The 21,154-nt window shown below is 48.0% G+C and overlaps 1 protein-coding gene across 2 annotated transcripts in view; it reads right to left on the bottom strand.

Moving 5' to 3' along the window:
- Positions 1-21,154, bottom strand: part of LOC142665240 (uncharacterized) — a 39,072-nt gene that overhangs the window by 17,728 nt on the left and 190 nt on the right. The window lies entirely within an intron of this gene.

Raw genomic sequence — 21,154 nt, forward strand, 5'->3', positions numbered from 1 at the left:
CGGGCATGAGGGCGGTGGCGCCGCTAGCAGCTGCTGTGGCTACTATAGCGGTAGAGACGGCACTATAGTAGAGCAGGGAGATATCTCCCTGCTCTGCTGTCTACTAGCGCCACTGTAGCTCCCTTCAGCTACAGCGGCGCTAGTAGACAGCAGAGGAGGGAGATACCTCCCTTGCTCTGCTATAGTGCCCCCCTGTAGATATCAAACCCCCCCCCTTCCAGGATAGCGCCACCGTAGCTCCCTGAAGGAGCGGAATCCCCGTGTGGCCGGGGATTCCGGTCCTGGAGCGCTGCTTGATGCCTCTGTCCATATATGGACAGTGACATCAGGGAAAACTCCTGAAGCGGAATCCCCGGTCACAGCGTTGCAGACGCTATGATCGGGGATTCGACTCCAGGAGAAGCCAATGACGTCATGGACACAGACGTCAGGAGCTTTTCCTGGAGTGGAATCGACGGTCATAGCGTCTGCAATGCTGTGACCGGGGATTCCGCTTCAGGAGTTTTCCCTGATGTCACTGTCCATATATGGACAGAGGCATCAAGCAGCGCTCCAGGACCGGAATCCCCGGCCACACGGGGATTCCGCTCCTTCAGGGAGCTACAGTGGCGCTATCTATACTGGAAGGGGGGGGGGTTGCTATCTACAGGGGGGGCACTATAGCAGAGCAGGGAGGTATCTCCCTGCTCTGCTGTCTACTAGCGCCACAGTAGCTCCCTGAAGGAGCGGAATCCCCGTGTGGCCGGGGATTCCGCTCCTGTAGCGCTGCTTGATGTTTCTGTCCATATATGGACAGTGACATCAGGGGAAACTCCTGAAGCGGAATCCCCGGTCACAGCATTGCAGACTCTATGATCGGGGATTCCACTCCAGGAGAAGCCAATGACGTCATGGACATAGACGACAGGAGCTTCTCCTGGAGTGGAATCGACGGTCATAGCGTCTGCAACGCCGTGGACGGGGATTCCAACTCAGGAGTTTTCCCTGATGTCACTGTCCATATATGGACAGAGGCATCAAGCAGCGCTCCAGGACCGGAATCCCCGGCCACACGGGGATTCCGCTCCTTCAGGGAGCTACAGTGGCGTTATCTTTACTGGAAGGAGGGGTGGTTGCTATCTACAGGGGGGCTGTGGGCTTTGTGGCACTACCTACAAAGGACAACTGTGCAGGAGCACACAAAATACCCAGCTTTCCCGGGTATAAAAAAAAAAAGTGTGGAAATAAACTTAGATATAACTTTTATTTAATCTAGCTAAAAGTATTAATCCTTTACTCAGACTAAATAAAAGTTATAACTTCGTTTATTTCCACACATTTATTTGATAGCTGGGAAAGCTGGGTATTTTGTGTGCTCCTGCACAGTTGTCCTTTTTTAATCCTTTTTTTCACTCCCTACCACTTCCTATTAGTGGCCTGTGCGGCACTCCCTACAGGGGGCTGGGCGGCACTCCCTACAGGGGGCTGTGCGGCACACTCTACAGGGGGCTGTGTGGCGCCACCTACAAGGGGGCTGTGTGGCGCCACCTACAAGGGGGCTGTGTGGCGCCACCTACAAGGGGGCTGTGTGGCGCCACCTACAAGGGGGCTGTGTGGCGCTACCTACAAGGGGGCTGTGTGGCGCTACCTACAAGGGGGCTGTGTGGCGCTACCTTTCAAGGGGGCTGTGTGGCGCTACCTACAAGGGGGCTGTGTGGCGCTACCTACAAGGGGGCTGTGTGGCGCTACCCACAAGGGGGCTGTCTGGCGCTACCCACAAGGGGGCTGTGTGGTGCTACCTACAAGGGGCTACGTGGTGCTACCCACAAGGGGGCTGTGTGGTGCTACCCACAAGGAGCTGTGTGGCGCTACCTACAAGTAAGCTGTCTGGTGCTACCCACAAGGGGGCTGTGTGGCGCTACCTACAAGGGGCTGTGTGGCGCTACCTACAGGGGGAATCTGTGAGTGGGGGTCTGATGGTCATTTTACTGAGTGGTGGGCTGATGGTCATTTTTCTGTGAGTGGTGGGCTGATGGTCATTTTACTGTGAGTGGGGGGTTGATGGTAATTTTTCTGTGAGTGGGGGCTGATGGTCTTCAAGTGGTTTCCACCTCTGACCTCCAATTGAAATTAAAAGAAGGCAGAAGATACCTGCGGCGCTCGTTTTGAGCTTTTTTTTCCTGCGTCTTTTGCATTCGCTTCAACAGCTTAAGAAAAAACACAAAAAAAAGGTCACACACACACTGTCAGTTGCTGAAGGAATTTTGAGGCAGATTTTTTTTGCCTTACAAAAAACGTGTGAACATACCCTATGAGTGTAGTGCTTGTTCTTAGCCGTTTTCTGTCTTTCTCAAAACAATTTTTGGTAGGGGGGCCCTGAGGAAATTTTGTTTTTCCAGTGCTGCCTCGAGTCCGAAAAGGTTGGTAAACTCTGTACTAGGGTCCCGTCATGGAGCAGCTCAGTTCGTCATGGGAACGGGGCCTAGATGAGGGATTATGGCACTGTCTACAGGGAGGCTATATGGCAAAATCTACAGGGGGGCATTATACTGTATGGGGGCCACTAAGCGGACATTATACTGTGTAGGGGTACAGGGGGCATAATACTGTGGGCACAATTAGAGGACAAAATACTGTGTCCTTGAAGGGGTTGTAATATTATATTATTAAATATTATTATTATACTGTATGGGGGCACTAAAGGGGCATTATAATTTTTTTATGGGGCATTTTTTTTTTAATGATGGGGTGGGGCGCCGGAAGATCATTTCGCACAGGGCGCCATCTATCCTAGGGCCGGCCCTGCTCGTACACTCCTGGTTTGACTCGGCTCGTTCACCACTCTTGTTGCTCGCGGTGTTGCCGTGGGCAACTGCCCCTTTTCCCTTGCTTCTGTGTACCCTTGTCTGTTGGGCACTTATTGAGCGTAGGGACCGTCGCCCAGTTGTACCCCGTCGCCTAGGGCGGGTCGTTGCAAGTAAGCAGGGACTGAGTGGCGGGTAGATTAGGGCTCACTTGTCTGTTTCCTTACCCCTGTCATTACAGATGGAGAGAGAGATGGTGGCTCACGGTCTCCATCAGCTCAGAAAGCCCCCAGACCATTTACATTTTCCTGCTGCATACGGTTCACCTCTGGTCCTCGTGCCGGGCAGTCTAGCTTCTTAGAGAATACCAGGAGGAGAATGATGTATAGGCGGTGGAGGAATCTGGTCAACCACGCTCTAATACAAAACACCAGTGATTTTCTATCAGTTGTCTCTAACATCATGTCCTCCTTCTATCTGAAACTTCACATCTACGTCAGGGTTCCATTCGGACGTTCCGTCTGAGCTTTCCGCCGGAACGGAGCCCTGACTGAAACAAACGATAACCATAGGTTTCCATTTCTATTGATTTCAATGGTGACGGATCCGGTGCAAATGGTTTCCGTTTGTCTCCGTTGTGCAAGGGTTCCGGAATCAAACAACCTATGGTTATCATTTGTTTCAGTCAGGGCTCCGTTCTGCCGGAAAGCTCCGAAGGAACAGAGCCATGACGCAGATGTAAACAAAGCCTTACTCTTCTTTCGGACCAACCGCTACACCAATGGCTCTACCCGTCACTGCACCACTACACCAATGGCTCTACCCTGTGCCAGTCACTGCACCGCTACACCAATGCCTCCACACACTGTGCCAGTCACTACACTGGACTGCTACACCGTTGCCTCTGCGTTGTACCAGTCACTGCACTGCTACCCCAATGCTGCTACCTGGTGCCAGTCACTACACTGATGCCTCTACCCTGTGCCAGTCACAGACCTGTTGCCCATCTATTCTGCTCGCCCACAAAGCTCTCCACAGTGCTGCACCTTCTTAAACCCCCCCACCTCATCTCTGACCACCGCCCTACCCGCGCTCTACGTTCTGCTAATGATCTAAGATTAACATCCTCCATAACCCAACCTCCCACTCAGGGCCGTCTATAGCCTTTTTGGGTCCAGGACAATGGTTAGTGGTAAGGGCCTCCATGCCCAAAAATCACCAATTCTACAGTACAGCATAGGCAAATAAAAAATATATATGAATGGCATAAAACACTCTTTCCTCCTCTGGGGCCCTTGTGAGTTTCGGGTGCCGCCAGCTGCCCGGCAATGGCGGCACAGTACAATAGAGGTACATACGTAGAGAGGTTCTCCATATGTATCCACTTTTATTACGTGTAGTACAGTGCCGCCAGCGCCGTCCTCCCGCTCAAAGTGAATTGATCCTCGTGTGTAAGAATACGCGTGAGACTCAAAGCGTTTAGGAGCCTGTGATGCAGATCTAGGGTGGGACTCCTTCCATTTCGTATGCGATTCTCCATGTTACAGAGCGTTATTTTGCACGCAGCGGAAACCCGCAAACTTCTTAACACCAACACAAGAGGATCTTCGGTTTGTTGAGGATTTGGAACAACGTGTGAAGAGTACTATTGTCTCGCTGTTATCAGATCTCATTTCTGTTTGGACTAGAAGCCTTTTATCCAATTCCTCGTGTTGATTTAGAAGTGAAACAAATGACGGGGGTTAACCTCATAAGCGGAGTTGAAATTTGCAAAACAAACACCCACGCGCCAACAAGCAAACGGCAAAGATCTTATTGTATTGGGCGTTAAAAAGAAAACTGAAACTATTTGGGGAATAAAAGCTTCTCCCGTGCTGCAGCCATTTTTGGTTTCGCTACAACCTGCATGGTTTGTACATCAGTTTTATCCTCGCTGTTTTTTTGGCTGGTACGGTCTCCCCGGAAAGAGATCGGAGGATCGCAATCTCAGCTAAGTCAATTCTGTACGTTACGCTACGTTTAGTTGTATCCATCGAATGTTTATATTGTTGAGTTATTAACCCCCTTAAAGACCAGGCCAATCTTCCTTTTTCGGTTTTTTTCCTCCCCGCCTTCCCAAAGCCATCACTTTTTTTATTTTTCCGTCTATATCGCCATATGAGGGCTTGTTTTTGCGTGACAATTTGTACTATTTCCTCAAATAAAAGTGGTTTTCTGTCGCCATAAGTTTTTTTTTTATTTTTCCATTGATTGAGCGGTGTGAGGGTTTATTTTTTGCGGGCCGAGCTGTAGTTTTTATTGATACCATTTTGGGGTACATGAAACTTTTTGATTATTTTTTATTCCATTTTCTGGATAGCTAAGGTGAATAAAATAACATCAATTTGGGTGTTTTGTATATTTTTTTACGGTGTTCAGAGTGGGTTAAATAGTGTTATATTGTAGTAGTTCAGACTTTTACATACAGGGAGATACCAGTTGTGTTTTTATTTTTTTACATTGCTTTAGGGAAAAAAAAGAAAACGTTTTTTTTTTTTAACTTTTAGTACTTTTTTTGTTTTGTTTGGAACATAAAAAAATGTAACGGTTCTTGGCTTTTTAAAAAAAAATAATTGTAATAGTCCCCGTAGGGGACTTGAACTAGCGATCATTGGATCGCTTGCATGATATCATGATACTGACTATCTCCTTTGAAGCCCTCAATGGAGTACAAAGATGGCAGATCATTTGGCTGCCATGACGATCATCGGCAACCTATGATCGGGGGGGGGGAAAATCGGATCGCACTTGGGAGGTGGCCGCCCCCCTTGATTCTAACTATTTAAATGCCGTTGTCGCTATTGACCGCAGCATTTAAAGGGTTAAACGAGTGGAATCAAAGTCATCTCTGATTGCAGTAAGGTGTCGGCTGCTAAGCATGGAGTGCGCGCAGCCCGTGGGCCGCTCCACAAGTCCCTTAACAGCTGCCGCGTACATGTATGTGGTTAAGGGGTTAAACTTGTGTTATGGCTACCTAAGTCAACAGTGTGTGTGCGCGCGCATCCTCATGATCCAAAAAGAGTCACGATACAACCTTTTGGTGGCAGCATTGGGATTGTATGGAATAAAATAAGGCATTTTCTTGAAATGAGGGACAGCACAGAGACCAAATGTTCACGGCTGCTCTTTTCTCATCCCTTTTTCATGCCAGTTAAATAAAATCCATCCGTTTTTTTGTCAGGTTTTTTTTTTTGTCCCAACCCCCTGAAAACACAATGCCCATGTAGATAGTGCCCACATACAAAGTGCCAGAGCCCATATATAAAGTGCCACAGTGCCCACTGTAGATAGTGCCAGAGTGGCCACTGTAGATAGTGCGAATGTAAGGGGGTGATACTGCCCTTTTAAATTGAATGGTCTTTCCTGTGCATCTCCCATGTTAGTGGCACTTTCATTCTGTGTTCCCTCTTGTCTTGAGTGATGACTGCTTCAGTTTCATCTGTGTATGCCTGCCATGTTATTAGCAGCCACTAGGTGTCACTGCAGGACCAGGGACAGAGCTGTCTGACAGGAAGTGTAGTACAGGGGTTGCCATGTGAGATGTAGAGATGAGAGGACACCAGAGGAGGTGCCAGGGGGAGCAGCTGTACTGGAAGAGAGATAATCCTTGGAGCTGGCCCGCACCTGAGATAAGTGCCCTGTGTAACCGGTGCCCACACTGGTAATGGCATCTGTGTGGGACATTATACTGCGGAGAATTACTTCAGAGGACTGTGTAAGCTGATGAATCTGGAATAGTGTATCGTTCTCTCCTCTTCTTTGCCTGTTGAAACCAGTTTCCCTGAGATGAAGGAAAAGATTATTGGGAGCAGACCGTAATAAAAGGGACAGGGTGACGAACAACCCAGGACGTGTTAATGGACAAATAACAGACTGTCGCACCTGTACCCAAAATCTTGGTTGCGTCCCTAAGAGTGTCCGATCCCTATTGGCCACAGGCTGAAGGCGGGAGAGCATATACCGTGAAAGTTAGCAGTTAGTGCCGCAAGGGACAAACGGTGGTGTAATGATGGGGGTAAGGAAACAGACAAGTGAGCCATAATCTACCCGCCACTCAGTCCCTGCCTACTTGCAACGACCCGCCCTAGGCGACGGGGTACAACTGGGCGACGGTCCCTACGCTCAATAAGTGCCCGACAGACAAACAGACAAGGGTACACAGAAGCAAGGGAAAAGGGGCAGTTGCCCACGGCAACACCGCGAGCAACAAGAGTGGTGAACGAGCCGAGTCAAACCAGGAGTGTACGAGGTACCAAACGCAGAGCAGGAGAGTAGTCAGTAAGCCAGGGTCGATATGAAGCAGGGTCAAAAGGTTAAAGAAGCTGCAGCAGGGCCAGGAAACAAAACAAGAATCACAAGCAAGGAGGAACAGGAAAGGCAGGTATAAATAGAGGGCGGGAGCTAGCTCCGTCTGGCCAGGCTGCGATAGGCTCTCCCACTCCTAAGCCTGCCATCCTGAGTGGTGGAAGATGGAGTCAGTCTCACAGACATAGAAGCAGGTGCAGGCTGATTACCTATGGGTGTGGATACAGACGCTGTGCCTGGCAGATCCTTAACAGTACCCCCCCTTTTATGAGGGGCCACCGGACCCTTTCTAAATGGACCTGGTTTATTGGGGAAACGAAGGTGGAACCTCCTGACCAATACCCCAGCGTGAACATCCCGGGCGGGTACCCAAGTCCTCTCCTCAGGCCCGTATCCTCTCCAATGGACCAGGTACTGGAGGGAGCCTTGGACCATCTTGCTGTCCACAATCTTGGCCACCTCGAATTCTACCCCCTCGGGGGTGAGAACGGGGACAGGAGGTTTCCTCGAGGGAGCCAAGGACGGGGAGCAGCGTTTAAGGAGGGAGGCATGAAACACGTCGTGTACTCGAAAAGATGGCGGCAACTCCAGTCGGAAGGAGACAGGATTGAGGACTTCAATGACCTTGTACGGCTCTATAAACCGGGGAGCAAACTTCTTGGATGGGACTTTAAGGTGCAAGTTCTTTGACGATAGCCACACCAGATCCCCGACCATAAACAAGGGGTTAGCAGAACGTCTTCTATCTGCCGGAGTCTTTTGTATGCTATGGGACGCCTCTAGGTTCTTCTGAACCTGGGCCCAGACTGTGCACAGTTCCCGATGAACGACATCTACCTCGGGATTGTTGGAACCACCAGGTGAAATGGAGGAGAACCGTGGATTAAACCCAAAATTACAGAAAACGGAGGAGACCCCTGACGAGTTACTGACCCGGTTATTAAGGGAAAATTCGGCGAGGGGAATGAAAGAGACCCAATCAAATTGACAGTCAGAGATGAAACACCTTAAATATTGTTCTAGAGACTGATTAGTCCTCTCGGTTTGGCCATTAGTTTCAGGATGGAAGGCAGAGGAGAAGGACAGATCAATCTCCAACTTTTTACAGAAGGCTCTCCAAAACAAAGAAACAAATTGTACCCCTCTGTCAGAAACAATATTGACAGGGACCCCATGGAGACGCAGGATGTGTTTGACAAACAAGGTAGCTAACGTCTTAGCATTGGGTCGTTTTTTGAGGGGCACAAAGTGGCACATCTTACTGAAGCGGTCTACTACAACCCACACCACCGACTTGCCTTGAGATGGAGGCAAATCGGTGATAAAATCCATGGAGATATGGGTCCAAGGTCTCTGGGGAATGGGCAAAGAACGTAGTAAGCCCGCTGGTCGGGACCTGGGAGTCTTGGACCTAGCACAAACCTCACAAGCGGCGACGTAGGCCTTAACGTCTTTAGGCAACCCAGGCCACCAATAGTTTCTGGCAATGAGGTGCTTGGTACCCAGGATGCCTGGATGACCAGATAGTGCGGAGTCATAATTTTCCCTAAGTACCCTTAGCCGGAATTGCAGGGGAACAAACAGCTTGGTCTCAGGAAGGTTCCTGGGAGCTGAACCTTGATCAGCAGCAATTTCAGAGACTAAATCAGAATCAATAGAGGAAATGATTATACCTGGAGGCAAAATACAAGCAGGATCTTCCTCCGAAGGAGGGCTGGCCTTGAAGCTACGCGACAGTGCATCAGCCTTAATATTTTTAGACCCAGCCCTATAGGTAACCAAAAAATTTAATCTGGTAAAAAATAACGCCCATCGAGCTTGTCTCGGGTTTAGCCTCCGGGCAGATTCTAGGAAAACCAGATTCTTGTGGTCAGTAAGGACCGTTACCTGGTGCCTAGCCCCCTCCAGGAAGTGGCGCCACTCTTCAAATGCCCATTTAATGGCTAAGAGTTTGCGGTTGCCAATATCATAGTTACTCTCAGTGGGCGAAAACTTCCTGGAGAAGTAGGCACAGGGACGGAGATGGGTGAGGGACCTGGCACCCTGGGACAAGACAGCCCCCACTCCCACCTCGGACGAGTCAACCTCCACGATAAATGGCTCCATTTGGTTGGGCTGAACCAACACCGGGGCCGAGATAAAGCACTTCTTAAGGACCTCAAAAGCCTGGACAGCCTCAGTAGGCCAGCGGAGGAGATCAGCACCCTTGCGAGTGAGGTCCGTAAGAGGCTTAGGGATGACCGAGAAGTTAACAATAAATCTCCTGTAATAATTAGCGAACCCCAAGAAGCACTGTAACGCCTTCAGGGAGGCAGGTTGGACCCATTCCGCCACAGCCTGAACCTTGGCAGGGTCCATGCGGAATTCATGAGGAGTTGACCAAAAATTGTATCTCCTGCACCCCAAACACACATTTTTCGGTCTTCGCAAACAGTTTGTTTTCCCGAAGGACTTGGAGCACCTTCCTGACATGCTCAATGTGGGAGGACCAGTCCTTGGAAAACACAAGTATGTCATCAAGTTACACTACAAGAAATACCCCCAGGTAATCTCTTAAAATCTCATTTATGAAATTCTGGAAGACCGCGGGAGCATTACACAACCCAAAGGGCATGACGAGGTATTCGAAATGACCTTCGGGCGTGTTAAACGCAGTCTTCCACTCATCCCCCTCTTTGATGCGGATAAGGTTATACGCCCCCCGTAGATCAAACTTAGAGAACCATTGGGCCCCCGAACCCGATTAAAGAGATCAGGAATCAAAGGAAGGGGATACTGGTTCCTTACAGTGACCTTATTCAAGTTACGGTAGTCAATGCATGGCCTAAGACCACCATCCTTCTTCCCTACGAAGAAGAAGCCAGCACCTACCGGAGACGTAGAGGGGCGAATGTAACCCTTGGCCAGGCATTCCTGGATATACTCTCTCATGGCTTCACGTTCGGGACAAGAGAGATTAAATATCCTACCCTTAGGGAGCTTAGCTCCTGGTACCAAATCGATAGCGCAATTGTATTCTCTATGAGGAGGTAACACTTCGGAGGCCTCATTGGAGAAAACATCAGCGAAGTCCTGAACAAACTCAGGTAGAGTGTTCACCTCCTCAGGGGGAGAAATAGAATTAACAGAAAAACATGACGTCAAGCATTAAGATCGCCAGTATTCCAGTTAAACGTGGGATTATGCAACTGCAACCAGGGAAGGCCTAAAACCAAATCGGACGATAATCCCTGCATCAACAGTACAGAGCACTGCTCCAAATGCATGGAGCCAACAAGGAGTTCAAAAACAGGGGTGTGCTGTGTAAAATAACCATTAGCAAGAGGAGTGGAGTCGATACCTACTACCGGGACAGGTTTAGGCAAATCAATCAAAGGCATAGCAAATTCCACAGACATGATATTAGCAGACGACCCTGAATCCACAAAGGCGCTGCCGGTAGCAGACCTACCACCAAAAGAGACCTGAAAGGGAAGCAAGATTTTATTACGTTTCATATTTACGGGAAATACCTTTGCGCCCAAGTGACCTCCCCAATGGTCACTTAGGCGCGGAAGTTTTCCGGCTGCTTATTCTTACGCCTAGGACAGGTGTTCACTTGATGCTTGTCATCCCCACAATAGAAGCAGAGACCATTCTTCCTGCGGAACTCTCTACGTTGTTGGGGGGACACGGAGGCCCCGAGTTGCATAGGTACCTCCAAGTCTTCCGTGGAAGAACGAAGCAACGGAACCTCGGGAGGCATCATGGGGGAGTCAGAGGAGAAACCACAAAAACGTTCACGTTGTCGTTCCCTGAGACGTCGGTCAAGTCGTACCGCTAAAGCCATAACCTGGTCTAGGGAGTCAGAAGAGGGATAGCTAACTAGCAGGTCTTTCAGGGCGTTCGACAGACCCAACCTAAACTGGCACCTTAAGGCAGGGTCATTCCACCGAGAAGCTACGCACCACTTCCTAAAGTCAGAAAAATACTCCTCAACAGGTCTCTTACCCTGACGTAAGGTCACCAGCTGACTCTCGGCAAAGGCAGTCCTGTCAGTCTCGTCATAAGTGAGTCCGAGAGCAGAAAATAAAAGATCAACGGAGGAAAGTTCAGGGGCGTCAGGAGCCAAGGAGAAGGCCCATTCTTGGGGCCCTTGCTGGAGCCGGGACATAATTATACCCACCCGCTGGCTCTCAGAACCTGAGGAGTGGGGCTTTAAACGAAAATAGAGCCTACAACTCTCCTGAAAGGAGAGAAAAGTCTTCTGGTCCCCTGAGAACCGGTCAGGCAACTTGAGGTGGGGTTCAAGAGGTGAGGGGCACTACCATGGTAGCATCAGGCTGGTTGACCCTCTGAGCCAGGGCCTGGACCTGTAGGGAGAGACCCTGCATTTGCTGAACCAGGGTCTCAAGGGGGTCCATAATAGTGTGAGGGACCAGGGTAGAGTAGGTATATGGACTTGTGATTATGTAATGATGGGGGTAAGGAAACAGACAAGTGAGCCCTAATCTACCCGCCACTCAGTCCCTGCCTACTTGCAACGACCCGCCCTAGGCGACGGGGTACAACTGGGCGATGGTCCCTACACTCAATAAGTGCCCGACAGACAAACAGACAAGGGTACACAGAAGCAAGGGAAAAGCGGCAGTTGCCCACGGCAACACCGCAAGCAACAAGAGTGGTGAACGAGCAGAGTCAAACCAGGGGTGTATGAGGTACCAAACGCAGAGCAGGAGAGTAGTGAACAAGCCGAGTCAAACCAGGAGTGTACGAGGTACCAAACGCAGAGCAGGAGAGTAGTCAGTAAGCCAGGGTCGATATGAAGCAGGGTCAAATGGTTAAAGAAGCTGCAGCAGGGCCATGAAACAAAACAAGAATCACAAGCAAGGAGGAACAGGAAAGGCAGGTATAAATAGACAGAGGGCGGGAGCTAACTCCGTCTGGCCAGGCTGCGATAGGCTCTCCCACTCCTAAGCCTGCCATCCTGAGTGGTGGAAGATGGAGTCAGTCTCACAGACATAGAAGCAGGTGCAGGCTGATTACCTATGGGCGTGGATACAGACGCTGTGCCTGGCAGATCCTTGACAGGTGGTGCCGGAAGGTTCGGATAGATCTCTTGATACCTACGGCGCAGCTAGGACGACGGAAATGTTTCTCCTGACCTCTAGTATTCTGGCAATAGCGGGTGTTGTCCCGCTGTAACTGTCAGAGGCGCACAGACGGCTGAGCGGAGTAACGTGGGTTCAGGCACAACCTCTCCCAGGGGGACTCCAGCGGGATCGACGTCCCCAACTCCAGTCCGTCCGCTTGCTCCCATAAAGAAGGAGCACTGTTGCATTGTTGTGATCCAAGTAAAGTATTATTTGAGGAAAAGTTGTCGCATCCGTTATTCTTCACTAAGAAACCTGCCTACACGACCCCCCCCATATAGTGCCACAGTGCCCATGTAGATAGCACCACTCCCCCTGTAGATAGCGCTACTATAGCGCCCTCTAGGAGGCAGAGCAGTTACAGAACAGGGAGCAGATGAGGCGCCAGGGTGCAGCTTCTTAGATGGGGCGGACCAGGAAGGTGGCAAGACGGAGCTTCCTAACGCAGCACGGCACGACGTCGCCACTAGGGAATAGATTCAACAATTCTGTCAAGAAACAGAATCGTAAGAGACCTTGAGGAAAAATTACTCGCCAGCCCTAATAACTGGCATCGCGACGTCCATAAAAGTCCGGATTACAATATACAATTATTTAATCCGCACGGAAAACGCAGCCACTTTGGACCTTCCTGACAGAGCTTCATTCTTCACATCCGTCACTTTATGTGGTAATAACTTTGGAATAGCAAAGGGACAAACTACATGAAGCGTCCATCCCTCCCGACGCGTTTCTAGCTCTCAAGAGTCATTACTCATACGGGAGAAAATGGAAGCGTGCAGCTGAAAGAGGGGCCAGGAAAAGTACCGCACGCTACAATCCGGTGCATACAATCATAGAAAGGTAAAAAACATATTTGTTAGATCTCAAAATAGTTACATTTATACAAAAACTTTAACTAATTCATAAGATCATTTCTTACTTTAAAGGGGTTGTCCGAGATAAATTTTTATTTAAAAGTTAAACACACAATACACACATTAAATATTCCCTAATATACTTACCTGTGCAATCTTGCTTCTGTTCTCCGTTCTGGCAGCTCTTTTCTTCCGATCACCTGTCTTCTGACGTCACGTTTTCTTCCTCCTCCACTGTCGTGTCGTGTCCCGATCACATGGTCTCGCCCCAGCGAGACCTCGGATGGGACACGACACGTCACTGGAGACGTGTCGTTTCTGCGGGTGCCCGCCCAGCCTATGCAGTTTTTTTTCACTGTGAGCGCGCCTATGCGTGTTCACAGTGAAAAAAGTGAAGAGGGACGGCACCTGCGGGAATGTCGGGTCTCCGGCTGTCAGTGACTGCCGGGGACCCGGAGGAGAAGATAGAAGCAGCTTTCGCTGCTTCTGTCTTCTCCGATGTCTTCTTACACAGCGCTCAATGAACGCTGTGTATAGGAATAGAGACAGCAGCAGCGGCGCTGTCTCTATTCCTCCCGGTGATCATGTGACTGGTCACATGATCACCGGGTGCCGTTAGTGGCAGACTGTTGCTGGGTCTTACTAGACCCAGCACAGCCCTATTAGTGACAATCGTCACTATGAGAGGGCTGATTTCCCCTGTAACTGGGGCTGCTGTGCAGCTCCAGTTACAGGGGAAAAACATGTAAAAGAAAGAAAAAAAATATATAAAGTTCCCCAAAGGTCTTTTTTGACCTTTGAGGGACAGACAATAATAATAAAAAAATAGTAAAGTACAAAAAAAAATTAAATAATAAATACACATAAAATACCCACCCCAAAAAAATACCGTTCCCCCTGTCAATCATTGTTGTAACGCTAGCGCTGACCCAATTACCCTAATATAGACATGTAATATATAAAAATTTACGGTAGACAATGACGATCACAAATAAAATGTCTATTTTAGGGTAAAACTATGTTATTACCAAAAAAAATAGCTGAAACGTAAAAAAGCTTATTTTTTTACTATTATTTTCAAACTTTATGAATGAAAATTCTAAAATGGCAAAAAAGGTGTGTATAAAAACGCTAAAAAAAAAAACCTGCATTGTCTACGGAAAAAACGCCGCAAAAATAACGTCGTTAGCGCAACAAATAAAAATGTTATAGCCATTTAACTAACACGTGCTAAAAATGGCTAAACGGTGCCCCGTCCTGAACTAGATAAGATCTTCTGGGGTCCTGTATCTAAGCCTACATTGTTAGGGCAGATTCACACGAACGTTGCGTTTTTGCGCGCGCAAACAACGCAGCGTTTTGCGAGCGCAAAAACCATTTGACAGCTGCGTGTGTCATGCGTGTCTGATGCGCGGCTGCGTGATTTTCGCGCAGCCGGCATCATAGAGATGAGGCTTGTCAACGCCCGTCACTGTCCAAGGTGCTGAAAGAGCTAAATCTTTCAGCACCCTCGACAGTGAATGCCGAACACAACAGCGAAAAACCTGTAAAAAAAAAAGATAAAGTTCCTACTTACCGAGAACTTCCCGGCCGTTGCCTTGGTGACGCGTCCTTGGTGACGCGCCTCTCTTGACATCAGGCCCCACCTCCCTGGATGACGCGGCAGTCCAAGTGACCGCTGCAGCCTGTGATTGGCTGCAGCCTGTGCTTGGCCTGTGATTGGCTGGAGCTGTCACTTGAACTGAAGTGTCATCCCGGGAGGTCGGACTGCAGGAAGGAGACAGGAGTAATCGGTAAGTTAGAACTTCGTTTTTTTTTTACAGGTTAATGTATTTTGGGATCGCAAGTCACTGTCCATGGTGCTGAAACAGTTTAACTCTTTCAGCACCATGGACAGTGACTATCTCCTGACGTCGCGTACCGATAATTTTTTTGCCGGGATCGGCCAAAACGAGTTTGGCCGAACCCGGTGAAGTTCGGTTCGCTTGTCCGGCTTCGCTCATCGCAAAGACACTCCGTTTGGATGTTCGGAAACAGAAAAGCACGTGGTGCTTTTCTGTTTTCATTCATCCTTTTCACTGCTGTTGCGCGAATCACGCTCGTCCCACGGAAGTGCTTCCGTGTGGTGCGCGTGATTTTCACGCACCCATTGACTTCAATGGGTGCGTGATGCGCGAAATACGCAGAGTTTTTGAACCTGTCGCGCTTTTTGCGCAGCAGACAAACGCTGCGCAAAAAGCACGGACTGTCTGTACTGCCCCATAGACTTGTATTGGTCCATGCGTGCCGCGTGAAAACCACGCGGCCCGCACGGACCGAATACACGCTCGTGTGAATCCCCCCTTAGGCTTAGATACAGGGTCTAACAAACAGTGTCACACATGGAGCCTGTATCTAAGCCTAACACAATGTAGGCTTAGATACAGGACCCCAGATGACATTCTTTTTATTCCTGTATTAGGGTATGTTCACACGGCCTATTTACGGACGTAATTCGGGCGTATTAATCCCCGAATTACGTCCGAAATTACGGCTTGAAATCGTTGGCAAACATCTGCCCATTGAAAGCAATGGGCTGATGTTTGTCTGTTCACACGAGGCGTATATTTACGCGTCGCTGTCAAAAGACGGCGCGTAAATAGACGCCCGCGTCAAAGAAGTGTCATGTCACTTCTTCAGACGTAAATGGAGCCGTTTTCCATGGACTCCATGGAAAACCAGCTACAGTTACGTCCGTAATGGACGCGGCGTTCAAGCGCCTGCACATGCCGTTACGGCTGAAACGACAGGGCTGTTTTCTCCTGAAAACAGCCCCTTAATTTCGGCCGTTATGGACGCTGCCGTGTGAACATACCCTAAGATTAGTGTTTTGGGGCCCTGTATCTAAGCCTAACATGTGGTATTCTTAGATACATGGCCCATGTGTGACACTGTCTGCTTGGGTAATGTTACTAAGGCTACCTTGTGGTAGGCTTAGATACATGATCTAACAGTATCACACATGAGCAGTGTATCTAAGCATCCCTCTTTTTTTTTTTCTTAGTTATTATGTGTTTTTTACAGGTTGGGTCCTTGGTACTACATCAAGTTCAAGGACTACTTCAATGACACCTTTTTTATTTGTAATAAAATCGTTAACCAGTGTTGTGTGTGTTATTTTATTACAATATTTTTTCTATGTCCTTCTCATTTATTTAAAAATGTATTATTAGTTCATTATTAATGGCCACTGTCTAACCGCGTCCATTAGTAAGGCTTCATGCACACTAGCGTGTGTATTTTCCGCGCGTGAAAAACTTGCGTCAATCCCATCCGTGTGTTTGCGTTACGGCGGATTTACACGAACGTGCTATACGTCCGTGTAACCCACGTGGTATTCATGCGGGTCGCACGGACCTATGCAAGTCTATGGGGCAGTGCAGACAGTCCGTGAATTTTACGCAGCGAGTCCGCTGCGTAAACTCGCGACATGTTCTATATTTCTGCGTTTTTCGAGCATCACGCACCCATTGAAGTCAATAGGTGCGTGAAAATCAGGCGCATCCCATGGAAGCACTTCCGTGGGACGAGCGTGATTCGCGCAACAGCAGTAAAATAATGAATGTAAACAGAAAAGCACCACGTGCTACAAACATCCAGAGTGTCATAACGATGGCGGCTGCGCGAAAACCGCAGCCGCGCATCCGTATGAACGTGACACGGAGCTAAGTGCATTTTGCGCACGCAAAACGCCACCTTATTTGTGTGCGCAAAACGCACACGCTCGTTTAAATCCGCCCTTATGCATCAGTGTGCTTTTCGATTGTCATGTGTTATTCACGCACTCACAAAGCCAGCACATTTTTACCTTTTTTTTTACAACAAATTGCTGTGTAAATCACGCACCAAACACGTGTGTGCTGTTTGTGGTTTTCACGCATGCATTGACTTCAATGTGAGTGTAGGTGCATGATAACGCACCAATAGAGGACATGCAGTATGTTTCACGCAGCGGACTCTCGCTGCGTGAAAAGTCACACATGTGTCAACGGCCCCATTGAAATAAATGGGTTGCGTGTGTTGTGCGTTTTTTCAAAGCACAGCACACAGACTTGATTCACGCTAGTGTAAATCGCGCATAAGGCCCCATTCACACCACGTCGAAACCACGCACAGCACACGCGACCCATTTATTTCAATGGGGCCGTTTTCACGCAGCGAGAGTCCGCTGCGTGAAACATACTGCATGTCCTCTATTGGTGCGTTATCATGCACCTACACTCAAGTAGATGCATGCGTGAAAACCATGCACCAAACAAGCGTGTTTGGTGCGTGATTTATGCTGCAATTTGTTGTAACAAGCATTAAAATCGAGCATTAAAACTGCCTTGCGGGAAAAAGAAGCGACATGCTCCATCTTTGGGCGTTTACGCCTCTGACCTCCCATTGACTTCAATGGGAGGCAGAGAAAGCGTATTTCCGTTGTTTTATGCCTGCGGCGCTCAATTGCCGCGGGCGAAAAACGCCACGGAAAACGACGCAAAAAACGCAGCAAAAAAAGCCACAAACAATGCCGCAAAAAACAGACGCAAAAAAAAAAAACCCCGAAAAGGCTACGATAAATGCCGCGAAAAACATCAAATAAAGCCGCGAACAAAGAGGCAAAGAACGCCACGAAAAACGACAGGGAAAACGTCACGAAAGACGCAATGAAAAACGCAGAAAAAAAACGCAAAAAAAGACGCGAAAAACGACGCAAAAAAGGCTACGATAAACGCCACGGAAAAAGCTGCGAAAAACATAGCGGAAAAAGACGCGAGAAACGCCGCAAACAGAGGCAAAGAACGCAGCAAAAATCAACTGGGAAAACGCCACGAAAGACGCAACGAAAAACGAAGCAAAAATAGGCGCAAACAACGACGCAAAAAAAGAAATGATAAACGACGTGAAAAAGGCTACGATAAACGCAATGGAAAACACAGCAAAAAACATCGCAAAAAAAGATGCAAACAAACAAGCAAAAAACGCCAAGATAAACGAAGCGAAAAACGCCCCGAACAAAGCGGCAAACAAATACGCAAACAGCGCACAAAAAACGGGTAAAAACGACGCAAAAATCAACGTACAGGGAGAGGTAAATCTGCCGCAAACTTCAAGACGGAATTTTGAGGCAGATATTCTTCCTGCAAAAAAACTGTGTGAACATGGCCTTAGTGGAGAGAGACATGAGATAGAAGAGGGTGGACGAGGGTGAGGGTGGACGAGGGTGAGGGAGACACGAAGAGGTTTATAGACCTGAAAAGAGAAAGAAAACATAAATGTGAAAAACATAATGGGGGGGGGAACATTTGCTCACCATCCTTCAAGAATGTCAGCAGGGAGACAAGTGCAGTGAAGGAGGTCAGCGGGGAGGAGCAAGGACAGCTCACGTGAACTCTTGGAAGGTACGTGCACGCTCATTGCAGCCTGTAATGAGCGTGCACGGGAAAAAAGTTTCATAACAAGGAAAGATCAACAAACCAGAGCTGAACTGCATGTAAACAAACCGTGCTAAATTCAAAGAAGAAATGTGCTAAGTAGAATTTTTTTTAAAAATAATGCTTTATTTAGGTTGTCTGTATAAGGGGTAATGTATGACACAGTTTTTGAAAAAATGTTGGTATCTCGGACAACCCCTTTAAGGCCTCATGCGCACGACCATAAGGTTTTTTACTGTGTGCAAATAACGGATCCACAATTGCGGAAGCACCTCTAGATTTCTATGGGCGAGCCTTTGCCGCAATTGCGAACAAGAATTGGACATGTTCTATATTTTGCGGATCATTTCTACGGCACGGAAAGGTGTCCGTGGTCCATAGAAATTAGTGGGTCCGCAATTCCATCCGTAATTACGGTTGAAACTACGGTTATCTACATGTGGATGTGTTGTGATGTCTACATGGGGGTCTGTGTGGCGCCATCTATAGGGGCAGTGGTGTAATAGTGATTCTTTCATGGATGTCTATAATTGGTGTATATAAATGTCTATATTACTGCTGGACTTGTAATATTTTACTATTTAAAAAAGTAATTTAAAACTAATTTAAAACACGTTTTCTAATTTAGTCGCTATATTAGCATTTACCGGGGGGCGTAATATGTAATATTTGGTGATCAGATCGCCCATTATCGATGGAAACTTGCCCTGCTCCCTAACTGCCCCGCTCAGGAGCTGCCAAGACTTAGAGGAAACATTGCCTGTCACCAGCATTTCACCTACTGAACTCCCTCACCGGCCGCTGCGGTCAACAGCTCATCGCCGCTATCCCGTCCGACCGGAAATAACGGTCAACCCCTTAATAGTAACAATAAGGAAGTCTCGTTCGTTCCTCTTCTTATGCCCGCCCTGAATGCTGTAATGCACGGGTAAGGAGGCAGGGTTACGTCGGAAAGGCTTGAGTGCTGCATAGATGACACTTTTCCACTCAAGATATGACTCTTATTCTCATCAGCACACGGCTGTTAGGCTGGATTCACACGACCATGTTACGTCCGTAATGTACGGAACGTATTTCGGCCGGAAGACCCGGACCGAACACAGTGCAGGGAGCCGGGCTCCTAGCATCATAGTTATGTACGACGCTAGGAGCCCCTGCCTCTCCGTGGAACTACTGTCCCCTACTGAAAACATGATTACAGTACGGGACAGTTGTCCTGCAGCGAGGCAGGGACTCCTAGCATCGTACATCACTATGATGCTAGGAGCCCGGCTCCCTGCTCTGTGTTCGGTCCGGGTCTTCCGGCCGAAATACGTTCCGTACATTACGGACGTAACATGGTTGTGTGAACCCAGCCTTATACTAAAAAGCTGAATACTTAAAGGGAATGTGTCGCTAGAATTTTTTTTTTTTGTTAAACAGTTAGTGTATAAGTGATTAAACAATGTTCTTTTTTTAATTTTTTCACGAAAAAATATTATAATTTAGATTCTAATTTATAACATTTCCCAGTGCTGGTCACTAGAGGGAGCAATTCCCAAAATTGCAGCATTGGCATGTGGTAAAGCAATCTCATTGCTTTATGCTGCAAAATTAGAGAAGACACACTCGCTCTAGTGTCCTCACACAATCCCCCCTCCCTTATTCTGGCTAGTGTCGGGAGAAAGGAGGGGATTGAATGTTCAAACCTCCTACACTGTGTGTCGCCATTTTTTGAGCGAATACACAGTGTAGAAGGTACAGAGATCCCTAGAAGATAATTATAGGTTGCAGAAAATAGATTTTTCTCCCACTACCACCAGGTATTGCTGGATTAATAGATGAAATGCTGGTGATGGGTTCCCTTTAAGGATATGTTCACATGACCCATTTTCAACCGTTTTTTGGGGCATAAATGGCCGGAAAAATCGGCAGCCGAACGCCTACAAACATCTGCCTATTGTTTTCAATGGGAAAGACGGCCTTTTTGTTCCGACAGGGCGTTATTTTACGCCTCATTTTAAAATAACGGCGCGTAAAAAGAATCACATGTCACTTCTTGAGCTGTTTTTCATTGACTCCATAGAAAACCAGCGCCAAAAACAGCCATAAAAAACGCAAGTGGCTTAAAAAAAAAAAAAAACAGCTGAAAACCAGGATCGGGTTTCGCTTGAAAACAGCTCCATATTTTCTGCCGTTTTTTGTTAAGCGTGTGAACATAGCCTAAGAAGACAACGTATTTCTTCCTCCACTTACGATCCCCACAGTAGATGCTATGAATCGGCCGGTCACAGGACCGGCCGGGATATTTCTAAAACAAAGTGCCCGGTAAGGGAACGACCTGCCAATCCTTTCACCAGGCGGACTGTACAAATAGTGTCAATAATAATTTTAGAAAAAAAAAAAGACTGTTGGAGTGTCTCTTTAACGCCCTGTTAGATGAAGCGATTGTTGGAATAGTTCTCGTTTTGCAGCGAGATCACGGGAAAACCCGCATTACGACCGCAACGTGTGAACCCAGTTATTTAAGGTCTGCTGGTATAGCAGCGGTATTCGCCCTTTGCAGTCGCGCGATCCTAAGGCCGGACGTGCATATAAAAGAC

The sequence above is a fragment of the Rhinoderma darwinii genome, chromosome 12 (genome assembly GCF_050947455.1).
Source record: "Rhinoderma darwinii isolate aRhiDar2 chromosome 12, aRhiDar2.hap1, whole genome shotgun sequence".
Classification (NCBI taxonomy): domain Eukaryota; kingdom Metazoa; phylum Chordata; class Amphibia; order Anura; family Rhinodermatidae; genus Rhinoderma; species Rhinoderma darwinii.